Here is a 23,330-nt window from a genome sequence, read left to right on the forward strand (position 1 = left end):
ATAGCAGTTTTTACGTTTTTATTGCTCCAAAAGCCTTTTCAGCCCATGAACAGTTGTTTGTGAGTTTCGAAAAAAGTGCAAGAGCTATTCGAACCCTTTTTGCTGGGCAAGTAGGACATGTAAATCTACACAATATATAATTTAAATTTTGAGTCTATCATATTAGGTTTTGGATTTATAGCTGTTTTTGTGTCTATTGCTTCAAAAGCATTTTCAGATAATTTGTGTGTTCTGAAGAAACTACAAGAGATATCTAAGCCATACTTTCTGTGCAAAAGGGGCTTGTACATCTGCACAACATGTCTTTTAAAGTTTGAACCTATCTTATTGCATTTTTGAGTTATAGCAGTTTTTAGGTTTTTATTGCTCCAAAAGCCTTTTCAGCCCATGAACAGTTGTTTGTGAGTTTCAAAAAAAGTGCAAGAGCTATTCAAACCCTTTTTGCTGGGCAAGTAGGACCTGTAAATCTACACAATATATAGTTCAAATTTTGAGTCTATCATATTAGGTTTTGGATTTATTGCTGCTTTTGTGTCTATTGCTTCAAAATCATTTTCAGATAATTTGTGTGTTCTGAAGAAACTACAAGAGATATCTAAGCCATACTTTCTGTGCAAGAGGGGCTTGTACATCTGCACAACATGTCTTTTAAAGTTTGAACCTATCTTATTGCATTTTTGAGTTATAGCAGTTTTTAGGTTTTTATTGCTCCAAAAGCCTTTTCAGCCCATGAACAGTTGTTTGTAAGTTTCGAAAAAAGTGCAAGAGCTATTCGAACCCTTTTTGGTGGGCAAGTAGGACCTGTAAATCTACACAATATAGTTTAAATTTTGAGTCTATCATATTAGGTTTTGGATTTATAGCTGTTTTTGTGTCTATTGCTTCAAAAGCATTTTCAGATAATTTGTGTGTTCTGAAGAAACTACAAGAGATATCTAAGCCATACTTTCTGTGCAAGAGGGGCTTGTACATCTGCACAACATGTCTTTTAAAGTTTGAACCTATCTTATTGCATTTTTGAGTTATAGCAGTTTTTACGTTTTTATTGCTCCAAAAGCCTTTTCAGCCCATGAACAGTTGTTTGTGAGTTTCGAAAAAAGTGCAAGATCTATTCGAACCCTTTTTGCTGGGCAAGTAGGACTTGTAAATCTACACAATATATAGTTTAAATTTTGAGTCTATCATATTAGGTTTTGGATTTATAGCTGTTTTTGTGTCTATTGCTTCAAAAGCATTTTCAGATAATTTGTGTGTTCTGAAGAAACTACAAGAGATATCTAAGCCATACTTTCTGTGCAAAAGGGGCTTGTACATCTGCACAACATGTCTTTTAAAGTTTGAACCTATCTTATTGCATTTTTGAGTTATAGCAGTTTTTAGGTTTTTATTGCTCCAAAAGCCTTTTCAGCCCATGAACAGTTGTTTGTGAGTTTCAAAAAAAGTGCAAGAGCTATTCAAACCCTTTTTGCTGGGCAAGTAGGACCTGTAAATCTACACAATATATAGTTTAAATTTTGAGTCTATCATATTAGGTTTTGGATTTATTGCTGCTTTTGTGTCTATTGCTTCAAAATCATTTTCAGATAATTTGTGTGTTCTGAAGAAACTACAAGAGATATCTAAGCCATACTTTCTGTGCAAGAGGGGCTTGTACATCTGCACAACATGTCTTTTAAAGTTTGAACCTATCTTATTGCATTTTTGAGTTATAGCAGTTTTTAGGTTTTTATTGCTCCAAAAGCCTTTTCAGCCCATGAACAGTTGTTTGTAAGTTTCGAAAAAAGTGCAAGAGCTATTCGAACCCTTTTTGGTGGGCAAGTAGGACCTGTAAATCTACACAATATATAGTTTAAATTTTGAGTCTATCATATTAGGTTTTGGATTTATAGCTGTTTTTGTGTCTATTGCTTCAAAAGCATTTTCAGATAATTTGTGTGTTCTGAAGAAACTACAAGAGATATCTAAGCCATACTTTCTGTGCAAGAGGGGCTTGTACATCTGCACAACATGTCTTTTAAAGTTTGAACCTATCTTATTGCATTTTTGAGTTATAGCAGTTTTTACGTTTTTATTGCTCCAAAAGCCTTTTCAGCCCATGAACAGTTGTTTGTGAGTTTCGAAAAAAGTGCAAGATCTATTCGAACCCTTTTTGCTGGGCAAGTAGGACTTGTAAATCTACACAATATATAGTTTAAATTTTGAGTCTATCATATTAGGTTTTGGATTTATAGCTGTTTTTGTGTCTATTGCTTCAAAAGCATTTTCAGATAATTTGTGTGTTCTGAAGAAACTACAAGAGATATCTAAGCCATACTTTCTGTGCAAGAGGGGCTTGTACATCTGCACAACATGTCTTTTAAAGTTTGAACCTATCTTATTGCATTTTTGAGTTATAGCAGTTTTTACGTTTTTATTGCTCCAAAAGCCTTTTCAGCCCATGAACAGTTGTTTGTGAGTTTCGAAAAAAGTGCAAGATCTATTCGAACCCTTTGTGCTGGGCAAGTAGGACTTGTAAATCTACACAATATATAGTTTAAAGTTTGAGTCTATCATATTAGGTTTTGGATTTATAGCTGTTTTTGTGTCTATTGCTTCAAAAGCATTTTCAGATAATTTGTGTATTCTGAAGAAACTACAAGAGATATCTAATCCATACTTTCTGTGCCAGAGGGGCTTGTACATCTGCACAACATGTCTTTTAAAGTTTGAACCTATCTTATTGCATTTTTGAGTTATAGCAGTTTTTAGGTTTTTATTGCTCCAAAAGCCTTTTCAGCCCATGAACAGTTGTTTGTGAGTTTCGAAAAAAGTGCAAGAGCTATTCGAACCCTTTTTGCTGGGCAAGTAGGACCTGTAAATCTACACAATATATAGTTTAAATTTTGAGTCTATCATATTAGGTTTTGGATTTATAGCTGTTTTTGTGTCTATTGCTTCAAAAGCATTTTCAGATAATTTGTGTGTTCTGAAGAAACTACAGGAGATATCTAAGCCATACTTTCTGTGCAAGAGGGGCTTGTACATCTGCACAACATGTCTTTTAAAGTTTGAACCTATCTTATTGCATTTTTGAGTTATAGCAGTTTTTAGGTTTTTATTGCTCCAAAAGCCTTTTCAGCCCATGAACAGTTGTTTGTGAGTTTCGAAAAAAGTGCAAGATCTATTCGAACCCTTTTTGCTGGGCAAGTAGGACTTGTAAATCTACACAATATATAGTTTAAATTTTGAGTCTATCATATTAGGTTTTGGATTTATAGCTGTTTTTGTGTCTATTGCTTCAAAAGCATTTTCAGATAATTTGTGTGTTCTGAAGAAACTACAAGAGATATCTAAGCCATACTTTCTGTGCAAGAGGGGCTTGTACATCTGCACAACATGTCTTTTAAAGTTTGAACCTATCTTATTGCATTTTTGAGTTATAGCAGTTTTTAGGTTTTTATTGCTCCAAAAGCCTTTTCAGCCCATGAACAGTTGTTTGTGAGTTTCGAAAAAAGTGCAAGAGCTATTCGAACCCTTTTTGCTGGGCAAGTAGGACATGTAAATCTACACAATATATAATTTAAATTTTGAGTCTATCATATTAGGTTTTGGATTTATAGCTGTTTTTGTGTCTATTGCTTCAAAAGCATTTTCAGATAATTTGTGTGTTCTGAAGAAACTACAAGAGATATCTAAGCCATACTTTATGTGCAAAAGGGGCTTGTACATCTGCACAACATGTCTTTTAAAGTTTGAACCTATCTTATTGCATTTTTGAGTTATAGCAGTTTTTAGGTTTTTATTGCTCCAAAAGCCTTTTCAGCCCATGAACAGTTGTTTGTGAGTTTCAAAAAAAGTGCAAGAGCTATTCAAACCCTTTTTGCTGGGCAAGTAGGACCTGTAAATCTACACAATATATAGTTTCAATTTTGAGTCTATCATATTAGGTTTTGGATTTATAGCTGTTTTTGTGCCTATTGCTTCAAAAGCATTTTCAGATAATTTGTGTGTTCTGAAGAAACTACAAGAGATATCTAAGCCATACTTTCTGTGCAAGAGGGGCTTGTACATCTGCACAACATGTCTTTTAAAGTTTGAACCTATCTTATTGCATTTTTGAGTTATAGCAGTTTTTACGTTTTTATTGCTCCAAAAGCCTTTTCAGCCCATGAACAGTTGTTTGTGAGTTTCGAAAAAAGTGCAAGATCTATTCGAACCCTTTTTGCTGGGCAAGTAGGACTTGTAAATCAACACAATATATAGTTTAAAGTTTGAGTCTATCATATTAGGTTTTGGATTTATAGCTGTTTTTGTGTCTATTGCTTCAAAAGCATTTTCAGATAATTTGTGTGTTCTGAAGAAACTACAAGAGATATCTAAGCCATACTTTCTGTGCAAGAGGGGCTTGTACATCTGCACAACATGTCTTTTAAAGTTTGAACCTATCTTATTGCATTTTTGAGTTATAGCAGTTTTTACGTTTTTATTGCTCCAAAAGCCTTTTCAGCCCATGAACAGTTGTTTGTGAGTTTCGAAAAAAGTGCAAGATCTATTCGAACCCTTTTTGCTGGGCAAGTAGGACTTGTAAATCTACACAATATATAGTTTAAATTTTGAGTCTATCATATTAGGTTTTGGATTTATAGCTGTTTTTGTGTCTATTGCTTCAAAAGCATTTTCAGATAATTTGTGTGTTCTGAAGAAACTACAAGAGATATCTAAGCCATACTTTCTGTGCAAGAGGGGCTTGTACATCTGCACAACATGTCTTTTAAAGTTTGAACCTATCTTATTGCATTTTTGAGTTATAGCAGTTTTTACGTTTTTATTGCTCCAAAAGCCTTTTCAGCCCATGAACAGTTGTTTGTGAGTTTCGAAAAAAGTGCAAGATCTATTCGAACCCTTTGTGCTGGGCAAGTAGGACTTGTAAATCTACACAATATATAGTTTAAAGTTTGAGTCTATCATATTAGGTTTTGGATTTATAGCTGTTTTTGTGTCTATTGCTTCAAAAGCATTTTCAGATAATTTGTGTATTCTGAAGAAACTACAAGAGATATCTAATCCATACTTTCTGTGCAAGAGGGGCTTGTACATCTGCACAACATGTCTTTTAAAGTTTGAACCTATCTTATTGCATTTTTGAGTTATAGCAGTTTTTAGGTTTTTATTGCTCCAAAAGCCTTTTCAGCCCATGAACAGTTGTTTGTGAGTTTCGAAAAAAGTGCAAGAGCTATTCGAACCCTTTTTGCTGGGCAAGTAGGACCTGTAAATCTACACAATATATAGTTTAAATTTTGAGTCTATCATATTAGGTTTTGGATTTATAGCTGTTTTTGTGTCTATTGCTTCAAAAGCATTTTCAGATAATTTTGTGTTCTGAAGAAACTACAAGAGATATCTAAGCCATACTTTCTGTGCAAGAGGGGCTTGTACATCTGCACAACATGTCTTTTAAAGTTTGAACCTATCTTATTGCATTTTTGAGTTATAGCAGTTTTTAGGTTTTTATTGCTCCAAAAGCCTTTTCAGCCCATGAACAGTTGTTTGTGAGTTTCGAAAAAAGTGCAAGATCTATTCGAACCCTTTTTGCTGGGCAAGTAGGACTTGTAAATCTACACAATATATAGTTTAAATTTTGAGTCTATCATATTAGGTTTTGGATTTATAGCTTTTTTTGTGTCTATTGCTTCAAAAGCATTTTCAGATAATTTGTGTGTTCTGAAGAAACTACAAGAGATATCTAAGCCATACTTTCTGTGCAAGAGGGGCTTGTACATCTGCACAACATGTCTTTTAAAGTTTGAACCTATGTTATTGCATTTTTGAGTTATAGCAGTTTTTAGGTTTTTATTGCTCCAAAAGCCTTTTCAGCCCATGAACAGTTGTTTGTGAGTTTCAAAAAAAGTGCAAGAGCTATTCAAACCCTTTTTGCTGGGCAAGTAGGACCTGTAAATCTACACAATATATAGTTTCAATTTTGAGTCTATCATATTAGGTTTTGGATTTATAGCTGTTTTTGTGCCTATTGCTTCAAAAGCATTTTCAGATAATTTGTGTGTTCTGAAGAAACTACAAGAGATATCTAAGCCATACTTTCTGTGCAAGAGGGGCTTGTACATCTGCACAACATGTCTTTTAAAGTTTGAACCTATCTTATTGCATTTTTGAGTTATAGCAGTTTTTACGTTTTTATTGCTCCAAAAGCCTTTTCAGCCCATGAACAGTTGTTTGTGAGTTTCGAAAAAAGTGCAAGATCTATTCGAACCCTTTTTGCTGGGCAAGTAGGACTTGTAAATCAACACAATATATAGTTTAAAGTTTGAGTCTATCATATTAGGTTTTGGATTTATAGCTGTTTTTGTGTCTATTGCTTCAAAAGCATTTTCAGATAATTTGTGTGTTCTGAAGAAACTACAAGAGATATCTAAGCCATACTTTCTGTGCAAGAGGGGCTTGTACATCTGCACAACATGTCTTTTAAAGTTTGAACCTATCTTATTGCATTTTTGAGTTATAGCAGTTTTTACGTTTTTATTGCTCCAAAAGCCTTTTCAGCCCATGAACAGTTGTTTGTGAGTTTCGAAAAAAGTGCAAGATCTATTCGAACCCTTTTTGCTGGGCAAGTAGGACTTGTAAATCTACACAATATATAGTTTAAATTTTGAGTCTATCATATTAGGTTTTGGATTTATAGCTGTTTTTGTGTCTATTGCTTCAAAAGCATTTTCAGATAATTTGTGTGTTCTGAAGAAACTACAAGAGATATCTAAGCCATACTTTCTGTGCAAGAGGGGCTTGTACATCTGCACAACATGTCTTTTAAAGTTTGAACCTATCTTATTGCATTTTTGAGTTATAGCAGTTTTTACGTTTTTATTGCTCCAAAAGCCTTTTCAGCCCATGAACAGTTGTTTGTGAGTTTCGAAAAAAGTGCAAGATCTATTCGAACCCTTTGTGCTGGGCAAGTAGGACTTGTAAATCTACACAATATATAGTTTAAAGTTTGAGTCTATCATATTAGGTTTTGGATTTATAGCTGTTTTTGTGTCTATTGCTTCAAAAGCATTTTCAGATAATTTGTGTATTCTGAAGAAACTACAAGAGATATCTAATCCATACTTTCTGTGCAAGAGGGGCTTGTACATCTGCACAACATGTCTTTTAAAGTTTGAACCTATCTTATTGCATTTTTGAGTTATAGCAGTTTTTAGGTTTTTATTGCTCCAAAAGCCTTTTCAGCCCATGAACAGTTGTTTGTGAGTTTCGAAAAAAGTGCAAGAGCTATTCGAACCCTTTTTGCTGGGCAAGTAGGACCTGTAAATCTACACAATATATAGTTTAAATTTTGAGTCTATCATATTAGGTTTTGGATTTATAGCTGTTTTTGTGTCTATTGCTTCAAAAGCATTTTCAGATAATTTTGTGTTCTGAAGAAACTACAAGAGATATCTAAGCCATACTTTCTGTGCAAGAGGGGCTTGTACATCTGCACAACATGTCTTTTAAAGTTTGAACCTATCTTATTGCATTTTTGAGTTATAGCAGTTTTTAGGTTTTTATTGCTCCAAAAGCCTTTTCAGCCCATGAACAGTTGTTTGTGAGTTTCGAAAAAAGTGCAAGATCTATTCGAACCCTTTTTGCTGGGCAAGTAGGACTTGTAAATCTACACAATATATAGTTTAAATTTTGAGTCTATCATATTAGGTTTTGGATTTATAGCTTTTTTTGTGTCTATTGCTTCAAAAGCATTTTCAGATAATTTGTGTGTTCTGAAGAAACTACAAGAGATATCTAAGCCATACTTTCTGTGCAAGAGGGGCTTGTACATCTGCACAACATGTCTTTTAAAGTTTGAACCTATGTTATTGCATTTTTGAGTTATAGCAGTTTTTAGGTTTTTATTGCTCCAAAAGCCTTTTCAGCCCATGAACAGTTGTTTGTGAGTTTCGAAAAAAGTGCAAGAGCTATTCGAACCCTTTTTGCTGGGCAAGTAGGACATGTAAATCTACACAATATATAATTTAAATTTTGAGTCTATCATATTAGGTTTTGGATTTATAGCTGTTTTTGTGTCTATTGCTTCAAAAGCATTTTCAGATAATTTGTGTGTTCTGAAGAAACTACAAGAGATATCTAAGCCATACTTTCTGTGCAAAAGGGGCTTGTACATCTGCACAACATGTCTTTTAAAGTTTGAACCTATCTTATTGCATTTTTGAGTTATAGCAGTTTTTAGGTTTTTATTGCTCCAAAAGCCTTTTCAGCCCATGAACAGTTGTTTGTGAGTTTCAAAAAAAGTGCAAGAGCTATTCAAACCCTTTTTGCTGGGCAAGTAGGACCTGTAAATCTACACAATATATAGTTTAAATTTTGAGTCTATCATATTAGGTTTTGGATTTATAGCTGTTTTTGTGTCTATTGCTTCAAAAGCATTTTCAGATAATTTGTGTGTTCTGAAGAAACTACAAGAGATATCTAAGCCATACTTTCTGTGCAAGAGGGGCTTGTACATCTGCACAACAATGTCTTTTAAAGTTTGAACCTATCTTATTGCATTTTTGAGTTATAGCAGTTTTTACGTTTTTATTGCTCCAAAAGCCTTTTCAGCCCATGAACAGTTGTTTGTGAGTTTCGAAAAAAGTGCAAGATCTATTCGAACCCTTTTTGCTGGGCAAGTAGGACTTGTAAATCTACACAATATATAGTTTAAATTTTGAGTCTATCATATTAGGTTTTGGATTTATAGCTGTTTTTGTGTCTATTGCTTCAAAAGCATTTTCAGATAATTTGTGTGTTCTGAAGAAACTACAAGAGATATCTAAGCCATACTTTCTGTGCAAGAGGGGCTTGTACATCTGCACAACATGTCTTTTAAAGTTTGAACCTATCTTATTGCATTTTTGAGTTATAGCAGTTTTTACGTTTTTATTGCTCCAAAAGCCTTTTCAGCCCATGAACAGTTGTTTGTGAGTTTCGAAAAAAGTGCAAGATCTATTCGAACCCTTTGTGCTGGGCAAGTAGGACTTGTAAATCTACACAATATATAGTTTAAAGTTTGAGTCTATCATATTAGGTTTTGGATTTATAGCTGTTTTTGTGTCTATTGCTTCAAAAGCATTTTCAGATAATTTGTGTATTCTGAAGAAACTACAAGAGATATCTAATCCATACTTTCTGTGCCAGAGGGGCTTGTACATCTGCACAACATGTCTTTTAAAGTTTGAACCTATCTTATTGCATTTTTGAGTTATAGCAGTTTTTACGTTTTTATTGCTCCAAAAGCCTTTTCAGCCCATGAACAGTTGTTTGTGAGTTTCGAAAAAAGTGCAAGAGCTATTCGAACCCTTTTTGCTGGGCAAGTAGGACCTGTAAATCTACACAATATATAGTTTAAATTTTGAGTCTATCATATTAGGTTTTGGATTTATAGCTGTTTTTGTGTCTATTGCTTCAAAAGCATTTTCAGATAATTTGTGTGTTCTGAAGAAACTACAAGAGATATCTAAGCCATACTTTCTGTGCAAGAGGGGCTTGTACATCTGCACAACATGTCTTTTAAAGTTTGAACCTATCTTATTGCATTTTTGAGTTATAGCAGTTTTTAGGTTTTTATTGCTCCAAAAGCCTTTTCAGCCCATGAACAGTTGTTTGTGAGTTTCGAAAAAAGTGCAAGATCTATTCGAACCCTTTTTGCTGGGCAAGTAGGACTTGTAAATCTACACAATATATAGTTTAAATTTTGAGTCTATCATATTAGGTTTTGGATTTATAGCTGTTTTTGTGTCTATTGCTTCAAAAGCATTTTCAGATAATTTGTGTGTTCTGAAGAAACTACAAGAGATATCTAAGCCATACTTTCTGTGCAAGAGGGGCTTGTACATCTGCACAACATGTCTTTTAAAGTTTGAACCTATCTTATTGCATTTTTGAGTTATAGCAGTTTTTAGGTTTTTATTGCTCCAAAAGCCTTTTCAGCCCATGAACAGTTGTTTGTGAGTTTCGAAAAAAGTGCAAGAGCTATTCGAACCCTTTTTGCTGGGCAAGTAGGACATGTAAATCTACACAATATATAATTTAAATTTTGAGTCTATCATATTAGGTTTTGGATTTATAGCTGTTTTTGTGTCTATTGCTTCAAAAGCATTTTCAGATAATTTGTGTGTTCTGAAGAAACTACAAGAGATATCTAAGCCATACTTTCTGTGCAAAAGGGGCTTGTACATCTGCACAACATGTCTTTTAAAGTTTGAACCTATCTTATTGCATTTTTGAGTTATAGCAGTTTTTAGGTTTTTATTGCTCCAAAAGCCTTTTCAGCCCATGAACAGTTGTTTGTGAGTTTCAAAAAAAGTGCAAGAGCTATTCAAACCCTTTTTGCTGGGCAAGTAGGACCTGTAAATCTACACAATATATAGTTTAAATTTTGAGTCTATCATATTAGGTTTTGGATTTATAGCTGTTTTTGTGTCTATTGCTTCAAAAGCATTTTCAGATAATTTGTGTGTTCTGAAGAAACTACAAGAGATATCTAAGCCATACTTTCTGTGCAAGAGGGGCTTGTACATCTGCACAACATGTCTTTTAAAGTTTGAACCTATCTTATTGCATTTTTGAGTTATAGCAGTTTTTACGTTTTTATTGCTCCAAAAGCCTTTTCAGCCCATGAACAGTTGTTTGTGAGTTTCGAAAAAAGTGCAAGATCTATTCGAACCCTTTTTGCTGGGCAAGTAGGACTTGTAAATCAACACAATATATAGTTTAAAGTTTGAGTCTATCATATTAGGTTTTGGATTTATAGCTGTTTTTGTGTCTATTGCTTCAAAAGCATTTTCAGATAATTTGTGTGTTCTGAAGAAACTACAAGAGATATCTAAGCCATACTTTCTGTGCAAGAGGGGCTTGTACATCTGCACAACATGTCTTTTAAAGTTTGAACCTATCTTATTGCATTTTTGAGTTATAGCAGTTTTTACGTTTTTATTGCTCCAAAAGCCTTTTCAGCCCATGAACAGTTGTTTGTGAGTTTCGAAAAAAGTGCAAGATCTATTCGAACCCTTTTTGCTGGGCAAGTAGGACTTGTAAATCTACACAATATATAGTTTAAATTTTGAGTCTATCATATTAGGTTTTTGATTTATAGCTGTTTTTGTGTCTATTGCTTCAAAAGCATTTTCAGATAATTTGTGTGTTCTGAAGAAACTACAAGAGATATCTAAGCCATACTTTCTGTGCAAGAGGGGCTTGTACATCTGCACAACATGTCTTTTAAAGTTTGAACCTATCTTATTGCATTTTTGAGTTATAGCAGTTTTTACGTTTTTATTGCTCCAAAAGCCTTTTCAGCCCATGAACAGTTGTTTGTGAGTTTCGAAAAAAGTGCAAGATCTATTCGAACCCTTTGTGCTGGGCAAGTAGGACTTGTAAATCTACACAATATATAGTTTAAAGTTTGAGTCTATCATATTAGGTTTTGGATTTATAGCTGTTTTTGTGTCTATTGCTTCAAAAGCATTTTCAGATAATTTGTGTATTCTGAAGAAACTACAAGAGATATCTAATCCATACTTTCTGTGCAAGAGGGGCTTGTACATCTGCACAACATGTCTTTTAAAGTTTGAACCTATCTTATTGCATTTTTGAGTTATAGCAGTTTTTAGGTTTTTATTGCTCCAAAAGCCTTTTCAGCCCATGAACAGTTGTTTGTGAGTTTCGAAAAAAGTGCAAGAGCTATTCGAACCCTTTTTGCTGGGCAAGTAGGACCTGTAAATCTACACAATATATAGTTTAAATTTTGAGTCTATCATATTAGGTTTTGGATTTATAGCTGTTTTTGTGTCTATTGCTTCAAAAGCATTTTCAGATAATTTTGTGTTCTGAAGAAACTACAAGAGATATCTAAGCCATACTTTCTGTGCAAGAGGGGCTTGTACATCTGCACAACATGTCTTTTAAAGTTTGAACCTATCTTATTGCATTTTTGAGTTATAGCAGTTTTTAGGTTTTTATTGCTCCAAAAGCCTTTTCAGCCCATGAACAGTTGTTTGTGAGTTTCAAAAAAAGTGCAAGAGCTATTCAAACCCTTTTTGCTGGGCAAGTAGGACCTGTAAATCTACACAATATATAGTTTAAATTTTGAGTCTATCATATTAGGTTTTGGATTTATAGCTGTTTTTGTGTCTATTGCTTCAAAAGCATTTTCAGATAATTTGTGTGTTCTGAAGAAACTACAAGAGATATCTAAGCCATACTTTCTGTGCAAGAGGGGCTTGTACATCTGCACAACATGTCTTTTAAAGTTTGAACCTATCTTATTGCATTTTTGAGTTATAGCAGTTTTTACGTTTTTATTGCTCCAAAAGCCTTTTCAGCCCATGAACAGTTGTTTGTGAGTTTCGAAAAAAGTGCAAGATCTATTCGAACCCTTTTTGCTGGGCAAGTAGGACATGTAAATCTACACAATATATAGTTTAAATTTTGAGTCTATCATATTAGGTTTTGGATTTATAGCTGTTTTTGTGTCTATTGCTTCAAAAGCATTTTCAGATAATTTGTGTGTTCTGAAGAAACTACAAGAGATATCTAAGCCATACTTTCTGTGCAAAAGGGGCTTGTACATCTGCACAACATGTCTTTTAAAGTTTGAACCTATCTTATTGCATTTTTGAGTTATAGCAGTTTTTAGGTTTTTATTGCTCCAAAAGCCTTTTCAGCCCATGAACAGTTGTTTGTGAGTTTCAAAAAAAGTGCAAGAGCTATTCAAACCCTTTTTGCTGGGCAAGTAGGACCTGTAAATCTACACAATATATAGTTTAAATTTTGAGTCTATCATATTAGGTTTTGGATTTATAGCTGTTTTTGTGTCTATTGCTTCAAAAGCATTTTCAGATAATTTGTGTGTTCTGAAGAAACTACAAGAGATATCTAAGCCATACTTTCTGTGCAAGAGGGGCTTGTACATCTGCACAACATGTCTTTTAAAGTTTGAACCTATCTTATTGCATTTTTGAGTTATAGCAGTTTTTACGTTTTTATTGCTCCAAAAGCCTTTTCAGCCCATGAACAGTTGTTTGTGAGTTTCGAAAAAAGTGCAAGATCTATTCGAACCCTTTTTGCTGGGCAAGTAGGACTTGTAAATCAACACAATATATAGTTTAAAGTTTGAGTCTATCATATTAGGTTTTGGATTTATAGCTGTTTTTGTGTCTATTGCTTCAAAAGCATTTTCAGATAATTTGTGTGTTCTGAAGAAACTACAAGAGATATCTAAGCCATACTCTCTGTGCAAGAGGGGCTTGTACATCTGCACAACATGTCTTTTAAAGTTTGAACCTATCTTATTGCATTTTTGAGTTATAGCAGTTTTTACGTTTTTATTGCTCCAAAAGCCTTTTCAGCCCATGAACAGTTGTTTGTGAGTTTCGAAAAAAGTGCAAGATCTATTCGAACCCTTTTTGCTGGGCAAGTAGGACTTGTAAATCTACACAATATATAGTTTAAATTTTGAGTCTATCATATTAGGTTTTGGATTTATAGCTGTTTTTGTGTCTATTGCTTCAAAAGCATTTTCAGATAATTTGTGTGTTCTGAAGAAACTACAAGAGATATCTAAGCCATACTTTCTGTGCAAGAGGGGCTTGTACATCTGCACAACATGTCTTTTAAAGTTTGAACCTATCTTATTGCATTTTTGAGTTATAGCAGTTTTTACGTTTTTATTGCTCCAAAAGCCTTTTCAGCCCATGAACAGTTGTTTGTGAGTTTCGAAAAAAGTGCAAGATCTATTCGAACCCTTTGTGCTGGGCAAGTAGGACTTGTAAATCTACACAATATATAGTTTAAAGTTTGAGTCTATCATATTAGGTTTTGGATTTATAGCTGTTTTTGTGTCTATTGCTTCAAAAGCATTTTCAGATAATTTGTGTGTTCTGAAGAAACTACAAGAGATATCTAAGCCATACTTTCTGTGCAAGAGGGGCTTGTACATCTGCACAACATGTCTTTTAAAGTTTGAACCTATCTTATTGCATTTTTGAGTTATAGCAGTTTTTAGGTTTTTATTGCTCCAAAAGCCTTTTCAGCCCATGAACAGTTGTTTGTGAGTTTCGAAAAAAGTGCAAGATCTATTCGAACCCTTTTTGCTGGGCAAGTAGGACTTGTAAATCTACACAATATATAGTTTAAATTTTGAGTCTATCATATTAGGTTTTGGATTTATAGCTGTTTTTGTGTCTATTGCTTCAAAAGCATTTTCAGATAATTTGTGTGTTCTGCAGAAACTACAAGAGATATCTAAGCCATACTTTCTGTGCAAGAGGTGCTTGTACATCTGCACAACATGTCTTTTAAAGTTTGAACCTATCTTATTGCATTTTTGAGTTATAGCAGTTTTTACGTTTTTATTGCTCCAAAAGCCTTTTCAGCCCATGAACAGTTGTTTGTGAGTTTCGAAAAAAGTGCAAGATCTATTCGAACCCTTTTTGCTGGGCAAGTAGGACTTGTAAATCAACACAATATATAGTTTAAAGTTTGAGTCTATCATATTAGGTTTTGGATTTATAGCTGTTTTTGTGTCTATTGCTTCAAAAGCATTTTCAGATAATTTGTGTGTTCTGAAGAAACTACAAGAGATATCTAAGCCATACTTTCTGTGCAAGAGGGGCTTGTACATCTGCACAACATGTCTTTTAAAGTTTGAACCTATCTTATTGCATTTTTGAGTTATAGCAGTTTTTACGTTTTTATTGCTCCAAAAGCCTTTTCAGCCCATGAACAGTTGTTTGTGAGTTTCGAAAAAAGTGCAAGATCTATTCGAACCCTTTTTGCTGGGCAAGTAGGACTTGTAAATCAACACAATATATAGTTTAAAGTTTGAGTCTATCATATTAGGTTTTGGATTTATAGCTGTTTTTGTGTCTATTGCTTCAAAAGCATTTTCAGATAATTTGTGTGTTCTGAAGAAACTACAAGAGATATCTAAGCCATACTTTCTGTGCAAGAGGGGCTTGTACATCTGCACAACATGTCTTTTAAAGTTTGAACCTATCTTATTGCATTTTTGAGTTATAGCAGTTTTTACGTTTTTATTGCCTTTTCAGCCCATGAACAGTGTTTGTGAGTTTCGAAAAAAGTGCAAGAGCTATTCGAACCCTTTTTGCTGGGCAAGTAGGACATGTAAATCTACACAATATATAATTTAAATTTTGAGTCTATCATATTAGGTTTTGGATTTATAGCTGTTTTTGTGTCTATTGCTTCAAAAGCATTTTCAGATAATTTGTGTGTTCTGAAGAAACTACAAGAGATATCTAAGCCATACTTTCTGTGCAAAAGGGGCTTGTACATCTGCACAACATGTCTTTTAAAGTTTGAACCTATCTTATTGCATTTTTGAGTTATAGCAGTTTTTAGGTTTTTATTGCTCCAAAAGCCTTTTCAGCCCATGAACAGTTGTTTGTGAGTTTCAAAAAAAGTGCAAGAGCTATTCAAACCCTTTTTGCTGGGCAAGTAGGACCTGTAAATCTACACAATATATAGTTTAAATTTTGAGTCTATCATATTAGGTTTTGGATTTATTGCTGCTTTTGTGTCTATTGCTTCAAAATCATTTTCAGATAATTTGTGTGTTCTGAAGAAACTACAAGAGATATCTAAGCCATACTTTCTGTGCAAGAGGGGCTTGTACATCTGCACAACATGTCTTTTAAAGTTTGAACCTATCTTATTGCATTTTTGAGTTATAGCAGTTTTTACGTTTTTATTGCTCCAAAAGCCTTTTCAGCCCATGAACAGTTGTTTGTGAGTTTCGAAAAAAGTGCAAGAGCTATTCGAACCCTTTTTGCTGGGCAAGTAGGACATGTAAATCTACACAATATATAATTTAAATTTTGAGTCTATCATATTAGGTTTTGGATTTATAGCTGTTTTTGTGTCTATTGCTTCAAAAGCATTTTCAGATAATTTGTGTGTTCTGAAGAAACTACAAGAGATATCTAAGCCATACTTTCTGTGCAAAAGGGGCTTGTACATCTGCACAACATGTCTTTTAAAGTTTGAACCTATCTTATTGCATTTTTGAGTTATAGCAGTTTTTAGGTTTTTATTGCTCCAAAAGCCTTTTCAGCCCATGAACAGTTGTTTGTGAGTTTCAAAAAAAGTGCAAGAGCTATTCAAACCCTTTTTGCTGGGCAAGTAGGACCTGTAAATCTACACAATATATAGTTTAAATTTTGAGTCTATCATATTAGGTTTTGGATTTATTGCTGCTTTTGTGTCTATTGCTTCAAAATCATTTTCAGATAATTTGTGTGTTCTGAAGAAACTACAAGAGATATCTAAGCCATACTTTCTGTGCAAAAGGGGCTTGTACATCTGCACAACATGTCTTTTAAAGTTTGAACCTATCTTATTGCATTTTTGAGTTATAGCAGTTTTTAGGTTTTTATTGCTCCAAAAGCCTTTTCAGCCCATGAACAGTTGTTTGTGAGTTTCAAAAAAAGTGCAAGAGCTATTCAAACCCTTTTTGCTGGGCAAGTAGGACCTGTAAATCTACACAATATATAGTTTAAATTTTGAGTCTATCATATTAGGTTTTGGATTTATTGCTGCTTTTGTGTCTATTGCTTCAAAATCATTTTCAGATAATTTGTGTGTTCTGAAGAAACTACAAGAGATATCTAAGCCATACTTTCTGTGCAAGAGGGGCTTGTACATCTGCACAACATGTCTTTTAAAGTTTGAACCTATCTTATTGCATGTTTGAGTTATAGCAGTTTTTACGTTTTTATTGCTCCAAAAGCCTTTTCAGCCCATGAACAGTTGTTTGTGAGTTTCGAAAAAAGTGCAAGATCTATTCGAACCCTTTTTGCTGGGCAAGTAGGACTTGTAAATCTACACAATATATAGTTTAAATTTTGAGTCTATCATATTAGGTTTTGGATTTATAGCTGTTTTTGTGTCTATTGCTTCAAAAGCATTTTCAGATAATTTGTGTGTTCTGAAGAAACTACAAGAGATATCTAAGCCATACTTTCTGTGCAAGAGGGGCTTGTACATCTGCACAACATGTCTTTTAAAGTTTGAACCTATCTTATTGCATTTTTGAGTTATAGCAGTTTTTACGTTTTTATTGCTCCAAAAGCCTTTTCAGCCCATGAACAGTTGTTTGTGAGTTTCGAAAAAAGTGCAAGATCTATTCGAACCCTTTGTGCTGGGCAAGTAGGACTTGTAAATCTACACAATATATAGTTTAAAGTTTGAGTCTATCATATTAGGTTTTGGATTTATAGCTGTTTTTGTGTCTATTGCTTCAAAAGCATTTTCAGATAATTTGTGTATTCTGAAGAAACTACAAGAGATATCTAAGCCATACTTTCTGTGCAAGAGGGGCTTGTACATCTGCACAACATGTCTTTTAAAGTTTGAACCTATCTTATTGCATTTTTGAGTTATAGCAGTTTTTAGGTTTTTATTGCTCCAAAAGCCTTTTCAGCCCATGAACAGTTGTTTGTGAGTTTCGAAAAAAGTGCAAGATCTATTTGAACCCTTTTTGCTGGGCAAGTAGGACTTGTAAATCTACACAATATATAGTTTAAATTTTGAGTCTATCATATTAGGTTTTGGATTTATAGCTGTTTTTGTGTCTATTGCTTCAAAAGCATTTTCAGATAATTTGTGTGTTCTGAAGAAACTACAAGAGATATCTAAGCCATACTTTCTGTGCAAAAGGGGCTTGTACATCTGCACAACATGTCTTTTAAAGTTTGAACCTATCTTATTGCATTTTTGAGTTATAGCAGTTTTTAGGTTTTTATTGCTCCAAAAGCCTTTTCAGCCCATGAACAGTTGTTTGTGAGTTTCAAAAAAAGTGCAAGAGCTATTCAAACCCTTTTTGCTGGGCAAGTAGGACCTGTAAATCTACACAATATATAGTTTAAATTTTGAGTCTATCATATTAGGTTTTGGATTTATAGCTGTTTTTGTGTCTATTGCTTCAAAAGCATTTTCAGATAATTTGTGTGTTCTGAAGAAACTACAAGAGATATCTAAGCCATACTTTCTGTGCAAGAGGGGCTTGTACATCTGCACAACATGTCTTTTAAAGTTTGAACCTATCTTATTGCATTTTTGAGTTATAGCAGTTTTTAGGTTTTTATTGCTCCAAAAGCCTTTTCAGCCCATGAACAGTTGTTTGTAAGTTTCGAAAAAAGTGCAAGAGCTATTCGAACCCTTTTTGGTGGGCAAGTAGGACCTGTAAATCTACACAATATATAGTTTAAATTTTGAGTCTATCATATTAGGTTTTGGATTTATAGCTGTTTTTGTGTCTATTGCTTCAAAAGCATTTTCAGATAATTTGTGTGTTCTGAAGAAACTACAAGAGATATCTAAGCCATACTTTCTGTGCAAGAGGGGCTTGTACATCTGCACAACATGTCTTTTAAAGTTTGAACCTATCTTATTGCATTTTTGAGTTATAGCAGTTTTTAGGTTTTTATTGCTCCAAAAGCCTTTTCAGCCCATGAACAGTTGTTTGTGAGTTTCGAAAAAAGTGCAAGATCTATTCGAACCCTTTTTGCTGGGCAAGTAGGACTTGTAAAATCAACACAATATATAGTTTAAAGTTTGAGTCTATCATATTAGGTTTTGGATTTATAGCTGTTTTTGTGTCTATTGCTTCAAAAGCATTTTCAGATAATTTGTGTGTTCTGAAGAAACTACAAGAGATATCTAAGCCATACTTTCTGTGCAAGAGGGGCTTGTACATCTGCACAACATGTCTTTTAAAGTTTGAACCTATCTTATTGCATTTTTGAGTTATAGCAGTTTTTACGTTTTTATTGCTCCAAAAGCCTTTTCAGCCCATGAACAGTTGTTTGTGAGTTTCGAAAAAAGTGCAAGAGCTATTCGAACCCTTTTTGCTGGGGAAGTAGGACATGTAAATCTACACAATATATAATTTAAATTTTGAGTCTATCATATTAGGTTTTGGATTTATAGCTGTTTTTGTGTCTATTGCTTCAAAAGCATTTTCAGATAATTTGTGTGTTCTGAAGAAACTACAAGAGATATCTAAGCCATACTTTCTGTGCAAAAGGGGCTTGTACATCTGCACAACATGTCTTTTAAAGTTTGAACCTATCTTATTGCATTTTTGAGTTATAGCAGTTTTTAGGTTTTTATTGCTCCAAAAGCCTTTTCAGCCCATGAACAGTTGTTTGTGAGTTTCAAAAAAAGTGCAAGAGCTATTCAAACCCTTTTTGCTGGGCAAGTAGGACCTGTAAATCTACACAATATATAGTTCAAATTTTGAGTCTATCATATTAGGTTTTGGATTTATTGCTGCTTTTGTGTCTATTGCTTCAAAATCATTTTCAGATAATTTGTGTGTTCTGAAGAAACTACAAGAGATATCTAAGCCATACTTTCTGTGCAAAAGGGGCTTGTACATCTGCACAACATGTCTTTTAAAGTTTGAACCTATCTTATTGCATTTTTGAGTTATAGCAGTTTTTACGTTTTTATTGCTCCAAAAGCCTTTTCAGCCCATGAACAGTTGTTTGTGAGTTTCAAAAAAAGTGCAAGAGCTATTCAAACCCTTTTTGCTGGGCAAGTAGGACCTGTAAATCTACACAATATATAGTTTAAATTTTGAGTCTATCATATTAGGTTTTGGATTTATAGCTGTTTTTGTGTCTATTGCTTCAAAAGCATTTTCAGATAATTTGTGTGTTCTGAAGAAACTACAAGAGATATCTAAGCCATACTTTCTGTGCAAGAGGGGCTTGTACATCTGCACAACATGTCTTTTAAAGTTTGAACCTATCTTATTGCATTTTTTATGTTATAGCAGTTTTTACGTTTTTATTGCTCCAAAAGCCTTTTCAGCCCATGAACAGTTGTTTGTGAGTTTCGAAAAAAGTGCAAGATCTATTCGAACCCTTTTTGCTGGGCAAGTAGGACTTGTAAATCAACACAATATATAGTTTAAAGTTTGAGTCTATCATATTAGGTTTTGGATTTATAGCTGTTTTTGTGTCTATTGCTTCAAAAGCATTTTCAGATAATTTGTGTGTTCTGAAGAAACTACAAGAGATATCTAAGCCATACTTTCTGTGCAAGAGGGGCTTGTACATCTGCACAACATGTCTTTTAAAGTTTGAACCTATCTTATTGCATTTTTGAGTTATAGCAGTTTTTACGTTTTTATTGCTCCAAAAGCCTTTTCAGCCCATGAACAGTTGTTTGTGAGTTTCGAAAAAAGTGCAAGAGCTATTCGAACCCTTTTTGCTGGGCAAGTAGGACATGTAAATCTACACAATATATAATTTAAATTTTGAGTCTATCATATTAGGTTTTGGATTTATAGCTGTTTTTGTGTCTATTGCTTCAAAAGCATTTTCAGATAATTTGTGTGTTTTGAAGAAACTACAAGAGATATCTAAGCCATACTTTCTGTGCAAAAGGGGCTTGTACATCTGCACAACATGTCTTTTAAAGTTTGAACCTATCTTATTGCATTTTTGAGTTATAGCAGTTTTTAGGTTTTTATTGCTCCAAAAGCCTTTTCAGCCCATGAACAGTTGTTTGTGAGTTTCAAAAAAAGTGCAAGAGCTATTCAAACCCTTTTTGCTGGGCAAGTAGGACCTGTAAATCTACACAATATATAATTTAAATTTTGAGTCTATCATATTAGGTTTTGGATTTATAGCTGTTTTTGTGTCTATTGCTTCAAAAGCATTTTCAGATAATTTGTGTGTTCTGAAGAAACTACAAGAGATATCTAAGCCATACTTTCTGTGCAAAAGGGGCTTGTACATCTGCACAACATGTCTTTTAAAGTTTGAACCTATCTTATTGCATTTTTGAGTTATAGCAGTTTTTAGGTTTTTATTGCTCCAAAAGCCTTTTCAGCCCATGAACAGTTGTTTGTGAGTTTCAAAAAAAGTGCAAGAGCTATTCAAACCCTTTTTGCTGGGCAAGTAGGACCTGTAAATCTACACAATATATAGTTTAAATTTTGAGTCTATCATATTAGGTTTTGGATTTATTGCTGCTTTTGTGTCTATTGCTTCAAAATCATTTTCAGATAATTTGTGTGTTCTGAAGAAACTACAAGAGATATCTAAGCCATACTTTCTGTGCAAGAGGGGCTTGTACATCTGCACAACATGTCTTTTAAAGTTTGAACCTATCTTATTGCATTTTTGAGTTATAGCAGTTTTTAGGTTTTTATTGCTCCAAAAGCCTTTTCAGCCCATGAACAGTTGTTTGTAAGTTTCGAAAAAAGTGCAAGAGCTATTCGAACCCTTTTTGGTGGGCAAGTAGGACCTGTAAATCTACACAATATATAGTTTAAATTTTGAGTCTATCATATTAGGTTTTGGATTTATAGCTGTTTTTGTGTCTATTGCTTCAAAAGCATTTTCAGATAATTTGTGTGTTCTGAAGAAACTACAAGAGATATCTAAGCCATACTTTCTGTGCAAGAGGGGCTTGTACATCTGCACAACATGTCTTTTAAAGTTTGAACCTATCTTATTGCATTTTTGAGTTATAGCAGTTTTTAGGTTTTTATTGCTCCAAAAGCCTTTTCAGCCCATGAACAGTTGTTTGTGAGTTTCGAAAAAAGTGCAAGATCTATTCGAACCCTTTTTGCTGGGCAAGTAGGACTTGTAAAATCAACACAATATATAGTTTAAAGTTTGAGTCTATCATATTAGGTTTTGGATTTATAGCTGTTTTTGTGTCTATTGCTTCAAAAGCATTTTCAGATAATTTGTGTGTTCTGAAGAAACTACAAGAGATATCTAAGCCATACTTTCTGTGCAAGAGGGGCTTGTACATCTGCACAACATGTCTTTTAAAGTTTGAACCTATCTTATTGCATTTTTGAGTTATAGCAGTTTTTAGGTTTTTATTGCTCCAAAAGCCTTTTCAGCCCATGAACAGTTGTTTGTGAGTTTCGAAAAAAGTGCAAGAGCTATTCGAACCCTTTTTGCTGGGCAAGTAGGACCTGTAAATCTACACAATATATAGTTTAAATTTTGAGTCTATCATATTAGGTTTTGGATTTATAGCTGTTTTTGTGTCTATTGCTTCAAAAGCATTTTCAGATAATTTGTGTGTTCTGAAGAAACTACAAGAGATATCTAAGCCATACTTTCTGTGCAAAAGGGGCTTGTACATCTGCACAACATGTCTTTTAAAGTTTGAACCTATCTTATTGCATTTTTGAGTTATAACAGTTTTTAGGTTTTTATTGCTCCAAAAGCCTTTTCAGCCCATGAACAGTTGTTTGTGAGTTTCAAAAAAAGTGCAAGAGCTATTCAAACCCTTTTTGCTGGGCAAGTAGGACCTGTAAATCTACACAATATATAGTTCAAATTTTGAGTCTATCATATTAGGTTTTGGATTTATTGCTGCTTTTGTGTCTATTGCTTCAAAATCATTTTCAGATAATTTGTGTGTTCTGAAGAAACTACAAGAGATATCTAAGCCATACTTTCTGTGCAAGAGGGGCTTGTACATCTGCACAACATGTCTTTTAAAGTTTGAACCTATCTTATTGCATTTTTGAGTTATAGCAGTTTTTAGGTTTTTATTGCTCCAAAAGCCTTTTCAGCCCATGAACAGTTGTTTGTGAGTTTCGAAAAAAGTGCAAGATCTATTCGAACCCTTTTTGCTGGGCAAGTAGGACTTGTAAATCTACACAATATATAGTTTAAATTTTGAGTCTATCATATTAGGTTTTGGATTTATAGCTGTTTTTGTGTCTATTGCTTCAAAAGCATTTTTAGATAATTTGTGTGTTCTGAAGAAACTACAAGAGATATCTAAGCCATACTTTCTGTGCAAGAGGGGCTTGTACATCTGCACAACATGTCTTTTAAAGTTTGAACCTATCTTATTGCATTTTTGAGTTATAGCAGTTTTTACGTTTTTATTGCTCCAAAAGCCTTTTCAGCCCATGAACAGTTGTTTGTGAGTTTCGAAAAAAGTGCAAGAGCTATTCGAACCCTTTTTGCTGGGCAAGTAGGACATGTAAATCTACACAATATATAATTTAAATTTTGAGTCTATCATATTAGGTTTTGGATTTATAGCTGTTTTTGTGTCTATTGCTTCAAAAGCATTTTCAGATAATTTGTGTGTTCTGAAGAAACTACAAGAGATATCTAAGCCATACTTTCTGTGCAAGAGGGGCTTGTACATCTGCACAACATGTCTTTTAAAGTTTGAACCTATCTTATTGCATTTTTGAGTTATAGCAGTTTTTAGGTTTTTATTGCTCCAAAAGCCTTTTCAGCCCATGAACAGTTGTTTGTGAGTTTCAAAAAAAGTGCAAGAGC

Source organism: Eucyclogobius newberryi, unplaced genomic scaffold (assembly GCF_026437365.1).
Source record: "Eucyclogobius newberryi isolate DKJ021-1_F unplaced genomic scaffold, fEucNew1.0.hap1 SCAF_1, whole genome shotgun sequence".
Lineage (NCBI taxonomy): Eukaryota > Metazoa > Chordata > Actinopteri > Gobiiformes > Gobiidae > Eucyclogobius > Eucyclogobius newberryi.